Source organism: Tasmannia lanceolata, unplaced genomic scaffold (genome assembly GCF_043159265.1).
Source record: "Tasmannia lanceolata isolate RefF3 unplaced genomic scaffold, GAP_Taslan_0.1 ptg000018l, whole genome shotgun sequence".
Taxonomy (NCBI): Eukaryota; Viridiplantae; Streptophyta; class Magnoliopsida; order Canellales; family Winteraceae; genus Tasmannia; species Tasmannia lanceolata.
In genome coordinates, this window is record NW_027518695.1 from 11,773,974 (window position 1) to 11,784,862 (window position 10,889).

The 10,889-nt window shown below is 37.6% G+C and overlaps 1 pseudogene; it reads left to right on the plus strand.

Annotated features, from left to right (window-relative positions):
* Positions 1-380: 380 nt before the first annotated feature.
* LOC143850054 (phenylalanine N-monooxygenase pseudogene) lies at positions 381-10,312 on the plus strand (annotated as a pseudogene).
* Positions 10,313-10,889: the final 577 nt, after the last annotated feature.

The following is a 10,889-nucleotide window of genomic DNA, read 5'->3' on the forward strand; positions in this document are numbered from 1 at the left end:
CCTTCGTTTTAAAAGGAAGAAGGGAATCTCATATATTTTAGGATTTGAGAGTTAATTTTGTGAAGAAAAGGTAGAGGTATGGTTTTAGGGTTTGGAAAATTTATTCGAGGAGTAAGAATGAGAAGAAAGATAAAGTGCTGCAATAAAATGTTTGAATTTACCGGATAAACGGATACAGATAATATCTGAATTCGAAAAATATCCGACGGATACGAATTCGGTAATAGATATTAAATATCCGTCAAATTCGAATCCGAATCCGAATTCGGACAGTGTATACTGTAATCGAATTCGGATATGGCTATAGCCATATCCGATTCGAATTCAATCCGTTTACACCCCTAACCACCACCTTCTCACAACACGTACTAAACATAGCCATGCAAAATAACAACAACACCTTCTCCTCCTTCCTCCCCTTCGCCGGCTTCGACAATGGCTGGGCAAAAATCCCCCTTTGGTCCACCATTGTATTTCTGCTCATGTTTTTCATCTTCTTTCTCCTCCCATTCCAATCCAAAACGCTTAAGAAACACAAGATGCCACCTCTCCCACCCCGGTCCATCGCCATGGCCAGTGGTCGGGAACCTTCCTGAGATAATCATGAACAAGCTGGCATTCCGATGGATGTTAGGCCTCATGAAGGAGATGAAGACTGATACCGCATGTTTCCGCTTAATTAGGAAAAACCCATGTAATTCTAGTCAATTGCCCTGCCATTGAATGCGAGTTCTTGAAGGAACAAGACACAGTTTTCTCGTCGAGGCCCATCACCATGGCAACAGAGTACTCGGGCCGAGGCTTCCTTTCGATTGCAGTTGTACCATGGGGTGAACAATGGAAGAAGATGAGGAGGGGGGTGAGCTCTGAGGTTCTTTCTCTTTTAAGGCTACAATGGCTTCTTAACAAGAGAGTCGAGGAAGCAGACAACCTTATTCGATACATATACTGTTGGATAAAATAGTTGGAAAAAATAGTATTTTAATCAAAGACAGAGAGTAGAAGTTACTGAGGCGTGTCGAATGACACTGTCCTTAAGAATAGTTTCGCCCCTCTGAGATGGTATCTCGGTGCAGCAGGTTCGTTGGCGATCTACCCTCAGGATTCAACAGCTCTTCACTACAAGCGTGCACTCGCAAGTGTAGTGGGTACAGGAACAGTACAAAATATCTGCACTACTAGATTGAACGGAAAATCAAGCAAAAGAATTTATAAAGAAACAAATTTGGGAAGGCAGTATTTAGGGAGAGAGAGCTTTTCTGTTTGTGTGTTTTCTGAATGAGGTGAAATCCTCTATTTATAGGGATTTCTAGGACAATAGAATAAATAGAAAATTAACTCATATTAATTTTCTACACTCAAATGTTCAAAAAAAAAAAAAAAACGTCACATATAGCATTGAAGGAAAATTAAATGGTAGACAAAATCCCACATTTAATTTGGTATTAAATGGGCTACAACGGTAATGAAAGGTTGTATCCAATTGTAATCTGACCATTCAATTTTTTGAACAAGCCAAAAGCTTTGAAATACTACAATTTTTACAACAATCCCCCACAATTTCAAAGCTATGTGAATAAGAAGTAGAAGTCAAACTAAATTAGAATTAGAAGTGCAGATGTGAGAGTGTAATGTATTAGCATTGGTGTCTTTTGGACTATGAACCAATACTTAGGATAAACGTGGCATGATTTACGGGAACTCGGTGAAATTAAATTTCTATGAACCTTATTCCGGATTGTAAATCAGGAGCACACGTTACCCACACTACATTCTCGATTTAGAACTGTTCAACGCGGGTTGGCACCAATAGGCCATGCGCCATTTCCTAATTTTCATGAGCGCTTTAGAGAATTTGCCAACACTCTCATAGAAGGCGGCCCCACCTTCACACTCACATAGGTGAATTCCATCAAGTGTGCAACCGCAACTAAACACACCACCCTATCAGGGCTATGGATCCATTAAGAGCATCAAGCTCAACCTACCATTTTTCAGTTATAAGCACTATCTACACCATAGGAAGGGATAAAATGATAGTGCAACACCAAGTTGACTAGTGACTTGTTATTACCCATATGAACCTACTTCCTGGGATCGTCATTCTCATAGGTTGGGTTACCATCACTGTCAGCTTTACAAATAGGCATTAGTCCCATCCCCCTCGATGTTTGGTTCACTAAGCTTCTTCCTAGTGGTTTAGTCAGAGGATCTGCCAAGTTCATCTCTGATCTCACAAAATCTAGGGATATAATCCCATCACTTTGCAGTTGCCTCACAATATTATGCCTTAGGCGGATATGCCTACTTTTGCCATTGTAGGTCTTATTCTTTGCACGGGCTATTGCAGCCTGGCAATCACAATGTATAGACACAGACGGAGCTGGTCTTACCCATAACGGTATATCAGATAATAGGTTTCTTAGCCACTCAGCTTCTGAACCTGTCTTTTCCAAAGCAATAAACTCGGATTCCATAGTGGATCGAGCTGTACACGTTTGCTTGGAAGATTTCCAAGAGACTGCACCACCACCAAGAGTGAACACATAGCCACTGTTGGATTTAGTCTCATCTGAATCAGAGATCCAGTTAGCATCACTATACCCTTCAAGAACTGAGGGAAACCCACAAAATTTCAAACCATAATCTATTGTGCCCTTAAGATACTTCAATACTCTAGTTATAGCATCCCAATGGTCCTTACTAGGATTTTGAGTGTATCTACTTAATCTACTCACAGCATATGCTATATCTGGTCTTCTGCAGTTCATCAGATACATAAGACTCCCTATGACTTGAGCATACTCAGATTGAGATACACTATGTCCTGAGTTCTTTACTAATTTAACACTAGAGTCATATGGAGAGGACACCGGTTTGACATCAAAATTATTAAATCTTTTCAAGATTTTTTTCGACATAATGTGGCTGAGACAAAGTAAACCCTACTTTAGTCTTAGAAATTTTCATACCTAAAATTACATTAGCCTCACCCATGTCTTTCATATCAAAATTCGAATATAGAAAATTTTTGGTTTCATTAATAATAAGCAAATCAGTCCCAAGAATTAACATATCATCAACATATAGACAGATAATAACAACAGAATTATCAGTTGATTTGCTATATATACACCTATCAGCTTCATTTACATCAAATCCATTATCAATCAATACACCATTGAATTTATCATTCCATTGTTTAGGAGCTTGTTTTAATCCATACAGAGATTTAATTAATTTACATACTTTTTGTTCATTTTCAAGAACGACACAACCCTCTGGTTGGTCCATGTAAATTTCTTCTTCCAAGTCTCCATTTAAAAATGTTGTTTTAACATCCATTTGATGTATTATGAGTTTATTAATTGAAGCTAAAGCAATTAGAATTCTTATTGAAGAAATTCTAGTGACAGGAGCATAAGTGTCAAAATAATCTATGTCCTTTTTCTGAGAAAAACCCTTAGCTACCAAACGAGCCTTAAATTTATCTATTGAACCATCTGGTTTAAGTTTTCTTTTAAAGATCCATTTACATCCAATTGGTTTAGTTCCAGGGGGTAAGACTACTAACTCCCAAGTATGGTTAGACATAATGGATTCTATTTCACTATTTATAGCTTCCTTCCAGAAAGGAGCATCTCGAGAGGTAACAGTCTCTCTATAAGTCAAAGGATCATTATCTATTAAATAGGTATAGAAATCATCTCCAAAATTTGTTTCTTTCCTTTGTCTTTTACAACTTCTTGGTTCAATTTCTTCATTTTCATTTCCTTCATTTTCTAGTTCAACATTTGAATTCTTAACTGGTCTTTCAATTGACTCCTTTAAAGGAAAAATGTTTTCAAAGAAACTTGCGTTCTTTGTTTCAATTATTGTGTTAAGTTCTAGCACCTCACTTTTAATAACTAGAAATCTATAAGCAAGACTACTATCAGCATATCCTATAAAGACACAATCAGATGTTCTAGGACCTATTTTAGATCTTTTGGGCTCAGGTAACATTACCTTGGCCAAGCACCCCCACACTTTCAGGTATGTCAAGTTAGGAGAGTAATTATTCCATAACTCATATGGTGTTTTTCCAGTTTTCTTATAAGGAATTCTGTTTTGTATATGGCAGGCGGAAAGAATAGCTTCCCCCCACAAGTTATTAGGAGCGCCCGAGCTCACAAGCATGGCGTTCATCATTTCTTTTAATGTTCTATTCTTTCTTTCAGCTACTCCATTAGACTCAGGAGAGTAAAGAGGAGTTATTTCATGGATTATACCTTGTTCTTCACAATATTCATTAAAAGAGTTGGATTCATATTCTCCTCCTCTATCAGATTTAAGTCTTTTAATCTTTTTACCAGTTTGGTTTTCTACCATTGCTTTAAAGATTAAGAATTTTTTCATTGCTTCATCTTTGTTTCTAAGTAAGTATACTTTTGTGTATCTAGAAAAATCATCTATAAAAGTAATGTAGAATCTTTTACCACCTCTAGTCATAGTAGATTTCAAATCTCCTAAATTTGAGTGAATTAAACTAAGTAGTTCAGATTCTCTTTGTGTAACTGGTTTACAAGTTTTCTTAGTGAGTTTTGTTTCAGCACAAATTTGACATTTATCACTATTTGTTTTTGTCATATTGGTAATTAAACCTAGTTCTTTCATTTTTATGATATATGAGAAGTTCACATGTCCTAATCTACCATGCCACATATCCATACAATCAACAATATTAACAGAGGAATTAAAATAATTTAAGACAGACATATAAGCAGAAGAAGATGCATTCTCATTCATTATTTCAGAAATGTTCAAAACAAACAGCCCATTGTTACAATATCCTTTCCCCACAAAATTCCCATTCCTAGTCATCACTAGCTTGTCAAACTCAAAAACAACCTTGACTCCAGCTTTGCCCAGCAGAGATAAAGAAACTAGGTTTTGGCGAATGTTTGGCACATGCAGAACATCGGTGAGAGCAAGGGTCTTTCCGGATGTCAGCTTGAGGAGAACTTTCCCTTTGCCGACCACTGGTGAGGGCCTTGAATCCCCCATAAACACTTGTTCTTCTCCTTCTCCCATTGGAGTGTAGGAAGTGAAGGCACTCTTGTTAGCACAAATGTGCTGAGTAGCTCCAGAGTCTACCACCCAATTCTTCTCACCGGATACCATGTTCGCCTCAGAAACCACTACTGCAACAATAATATCAGATTCCACCAAATTAGCAATTGGTTTTCCACCTTGGTCACTCTTCTTATGCCTACATTGCTGGGCATAATGTCCAGGCTTTCCACAAACAAAGCAATTCCTTTTCTTCTTAACAGCAAAATTAACAGCCTTGAGCCTAGTGTCATGTTTGTTGTGACTATTGTTGTTGTATTTCTTCCCCTTATTCCCAACCTTATTTCCGAATTTTCTATTATTATCCTCCACTAAATTAGCCTTGGATGTTAACTCCTTAGCCTTATCAGAATTGATCAAAGACCTATTTTTTTCCTCTATACGAATATGCACTATCACCTCTTCCAAACTCATATCCTTCCTCTTATGTTTCATATTGTCCTTATAATTTATCCAAGATTCTGGAAGCTTTTCAATCAAAGCCCCAGCAATAAAAGGTTCGGGTAAATCCATACCCTCACGCTTGAGTTCACTAACAACTAAGTGAAACCCATGGATATGGGAAGACACATCCTTGTTATCAATCATATTAAAATTAAGAAAATTTCCTATAGCATATTTCTTAATTCCAGCATCCTCAACTACATATTTTTGAAGTAAAGCATTCCAAATATCAGCAGCATGAGTCAATCCACAAAACACATCAAACAATTCATTTGACAGTGCATTCAAAATCATACTTTTACACAATTTATCAGCCTTAGTCCATTCAACTAAAACCTTATCATAATCTTCAGACCCTTCTATAGGCTTAGCAGTTTTTAGAACATATTCCACACCAGAAATATCAAGTATCATCAAAATCTTTTGTTGCCAACGTTTGAAAAACATCCCATTGAAAGGTTCAATTTTAGTAACATCAGAAACTGACCTAGATGCAATCAGAATACTAGTAGCAGCCATAGTAATCTATTCTTAAGATTGTTGGACAAAATAGTTGGAAAAAATAGTATTTTAATCAAAGACAGAGAGTAGAAGTTACTGAGGCGTGTCGAATGACACTGTTCTTAAGAATAGTTTCGCCCCTCTGAGATGGTATCTCGGTGCAGCAGGTTCGTTGGCGATCTACCCTCCAGGATTCAACAGCTCTTCACTACAAGCGTGCACTCGCAAGTGTAGTGGGTACAGGAACAGTACAAAATATCTGCACTACTGGATTGAACGGAAAATCAAGCAAAAGAATTTATAAAGAAACAAATTTGGGAAGGCAGTATTTAGGGAGAGAGAGCTTTTCTGTTTGTGTGTTTTCTGAATGAGGTGAAATCCTCTATCTATAGGGATTTCTAGGACGATAGAATAAATAGAAAATTAACTCATATTAATTTTCTACACTCAAACGTTCAAAAAAAAAAAACGTCACATATAGCATTGAAGGAAAATTAAATGGTAGACAAAATCCCACATTTAATTTGGTATTAAATGGGCTACAACGGTAATGAAAGGTTGTATCCAATTGTAATCTGACCATTCAATTTTTGGAACAAGCCAAAAGCTTTGAAATACTACAATTTTTACAACATATACAATCAATGCGGGAGCTCCGATGCTGCTGTCGATATCAGAGTTGCTATCAAGCAATACAGTGGCAATGTCGATCATAAGGAAGTTGACGTTCAGCAAGAGGTACTTCGGCCATGGGCATGGAGGCCCAAGCTTTGAAGAAGAAGAACACGTCGAGGCTCTCTTCACTGTGCTATCTCTTCTTTACTCTTTCGCCGTGTCGGACTACTTTCCCTCCTTGAGATGGTTAGATTTAAATGGCCACGAGAAGATAATGAAGAAGGCTATTAAGGTTGTAAACAAGTATCACGACCCTATCATCGATGAGAGAATCAAACAATGGAGGAATGGAAAAGATGAGTTTCTTGAAAAGGAGCCTGAGGTTCTACTTGACGTTATAATCGCAGTGAAGGATAGTAATGGGAAGCCATTGCTATCTACAGAAGAGATCAAGGCACAAACTGACGTACTATATATTATAAGAGGAATTCTAGACTGAAGGGATCAGCTCTTGCAATAAAGTGGTGAAAGGGCTCTCCCATTGGCTACACATCACCATCATGCATTAATAACGGCTGAAAAGTCAAATATGATGGCGATGTGCAGCCAATGGGGGAGCCCTTTCACCTCTTTTTTGCAAGGGCTCCCTTCAAATTTAGACTTCCTCATATTATAATAACTCTTAATATTTTCTACTTCATTTCTTTAAAAGAAAAACATATTAGCCATTGTTGGAATTGACACTTGAAAGCTAAAGCTCACGTGAAAACCCCACTTTTCTATTACTTAGAAATGTTACATCCTAAGCCCTCCTCTATTTCCTTCTAAACTTGCGTGAAGTTGGACATGGCATCATTTTAGTAAAAACTAGATGTTCAATATCTCATAAATGTACATTGCATTAAATATATGTGCTATATATATGAGGTAGTCTAAACTGAAGGGCGCCCTTGCATAAATAAGATGAAAGGGCGACCACGTACATTTGTTGAAACTCACCAAAGTGTGCCATTTAAAATAGCTAGGTCATTTAAAACCTTATACACGTAAATTTCTCTCTATAGATTGACTTTAAATGACAGAAAAGGTTAACTAAAACATTATAAATGTAATTTTTTTTCTCAATATTAAATACTTTACCCTAAAGATATTCAAAATAATTAAGAAAATCTGTATAAATATACTTTATACAAATTTCTCTATAGCTATTAAATACTATTAGATGTAAATTTCTTTAGGCTACTGATATTCCCCCACTACAATGTTTTGATAATGAGACGAACCCAATTAATATGATTATAATGACCTTACTAATACTTTCCATTTCAGTTCTTTCAAAGAAAATCATATTTTGGCACTGTAAGTTTATGTGGAAAACTCCACTTAATCAGAACTCTTTCGAAAAGAGTCAAAAATGAGAAGCTGTTACATTCTAAGCCCACCTGTAGTTTGTTTTGAAACTACAATAAGAAGTAGGGTTTTACTAATGATCGTTAAGGTGGATTGGAAATTATATTCGACACATGTTTTGATAAAACACTAAAAAGTAAAAGGTAGAAGTGAAACCCGCCACCCAATCAAATGATCCAAATAAGTAATCTGCTAGGCCGTATTATTGATGGAGATAATTAAGGTATTCAATTAATAGCTAATGAGAAATTTACATTTATAAGATATTTAATTAGGGGTGTCAACGGATCCACCTATGTCTTGGTCACTGTCCGTTTATACCTTATAGGTTGAATCCTTTTCAGAGTGCATTTGGGATCCTAGTTTCTGAATCTGGGGTATTGAGCCATTGTTTAATCGAACCATCCATTGTTGTGTCCTAGATCCTAATTGCATTGTACACGGTTAAGACTTAGAGTCAAAGAGCGAAGACACTCCAGATAGATAGAGGAGAATCATCATCGAAACAGAACAAAAAAACAGTGAAAGGTTATTTGTCATTTTGAGTAGGATTTTGCGATGTTACAAAATTACCCTCATGAACATGAATATATATAAGGGGGCGAGGTTTCTGAGCTATAGCTCAGCCTGAGCAAGCCTGTAAATAGACCATCTTCATGTTGTTTGACTCATCTAACCCATTCATTCCATAAAACCTCACATAGATAGGGTGTTCCTAACAGACCATCTCCATACAATCATCATAACCATTCGATCTGTAAAAGCCCATTTTCTAGCCGTCCATTCTAAATCTCCACAAATGATCAACAGTTACCATGATCCTATGGAGATGATTTCTTAGGGACACCCTACATATGTTAGGTCCTATAGAATGAACGGGTTGGATGAGTCATTCTATAGGACTCAGAAACCTTTTCCCTTAGATATAAATGAACGACAATATGAAGGATATTTTCATACGTGGGCACCGTCCAATCGGAGCTAGGACCCTCCATCGGATCTTGTGTCTTGGTCAGAATCCATTTTAAATCCTTTGGATTCATTCACACCACAATATTTAATAGCTGATAAGAAGATTACAGGGAAGGGAAATGTCATCAGCACTACTGTATTTTGATGATTGCACTCCTCACTTTATTAAAAAGTATGGTATGGCCCCCATCATAGGATGATCCAAACCGTCCATTAGATGGGCCACAACCTAAATAGGTTGTCCATTTCCATAGGTTGATCCTAACCCTCCGATATGAAGCGGAACTGAATGTTAGAGGGTTGATCCTAACCTCTATTGATCGGAGGGTTAGGATCAACCTATGGAAATAATTTTTGGGACACAACCAATTCAGGCCGTGGCCCATCTAATGGACGGTTTGGATTATTCTATGGTGAGGAGTGTGATTATCAAAATACAGTAGTGCTGATAACATTTCCGTAAAAATTTGTTATCAACATGAGGTTGCACATGTGGTGTGATAGGGAGTATTGTTAGCGACCTGCCTAAAATGGGTGTCTCTTTCTATCAGCTCGAGTTCTTTATAGAAGAAGATACAAGTGAAAAGAGGAAGTAACTGACCATTACCATTGTGTAACTCTAATTTTGTCGGAATTAATGTACGCAACAATAGACAACCCATCAAACGCAGTGGAATGAGCAATGGCAGAGATGGTCAATCAACCTGAGGTTCTTCAGAAAGCAATGGAGGAATTGGATAGCGTGGTCGGAAAAGAGAGACTTGTTCAAGAATCCGATTTTTCGCAACTCAATTATGTGAAGGCATGTGTCAGGGAAGCGTTTCGGCTCCACCCGATCGTCCCCTTCAACATCCCGCACATGTCGATCAGTGATACAATTGTCGCGGGTTATTTCATCCCGAAAGGTGGCCATGTGTTGTTGAGCCGAACGGGGCAGGGCCGGAATCCATAAGCTTGTGATGAGCCTCTAAAATTCATGCCAAAGCGTCACTTAAAGGACGGCTCCACTGAAGTCAAGCTTGTTGAGCCAGAGTTGCGCTTCATCTCATTTAGCACGGGACGACGTGGGTGCGTGGGAGTACCACTTGGATCCGCAATGACTACCATGGTATTGGCTCGGCTTCTTCAAGGGTTCAGTTGGAACGTACCACCTGGTGAATCGAGCATCAACCTCTCTGAGTCAGCCAACGACCTCTTCTTGGCTAGGGCTATACATCTTCACGCTAAGCCACACCTGCCGCTGCATATTTATGGTTAAAGATTGATCCAGTTAAGCCCAGTGGTGGTACAGGCACATTCAAATGATTCACAATCAGGGCTCTTATAATTAATATATTTGGTGGCTTATTTTTATATGAAATATTAGAACTTATAAAGTATTAGAAAAAATTTCTACCACGCAAATTTTCTCAAAGTTTCACCACCCTTCTTATCACCGCACTTTACATTTATTCCATTTTTAGCATTTAATGTTGATACAGAGTGCGGGAAGAGAGAGAGATGATCATTACAGTCATCGTTTTGAAGAGAACGAGATGAGGCTACACTTGTCATTTCAAAGAGAGATGGACTCACCATATCATTTAATGATCTTACACTTGAGAGAGAGAGAGAGAGAGGTACTTGAAAGAGACGAGTGTATTCATATTGCTCTTTCATCACCATCTTTTCTCTTCCCTCTCCTATTTCCTACCAACATAGAGTAAAATGCATATACTTAGAACAACATTTTCTAGGAATGTACTATCTTATATCACTTATGCTCTGTTTGGTTACCTTTTTTTGAGTAAAATAGCAGGGAATATAATTCTTCTAATTACCCGAGGGGTGTTTGG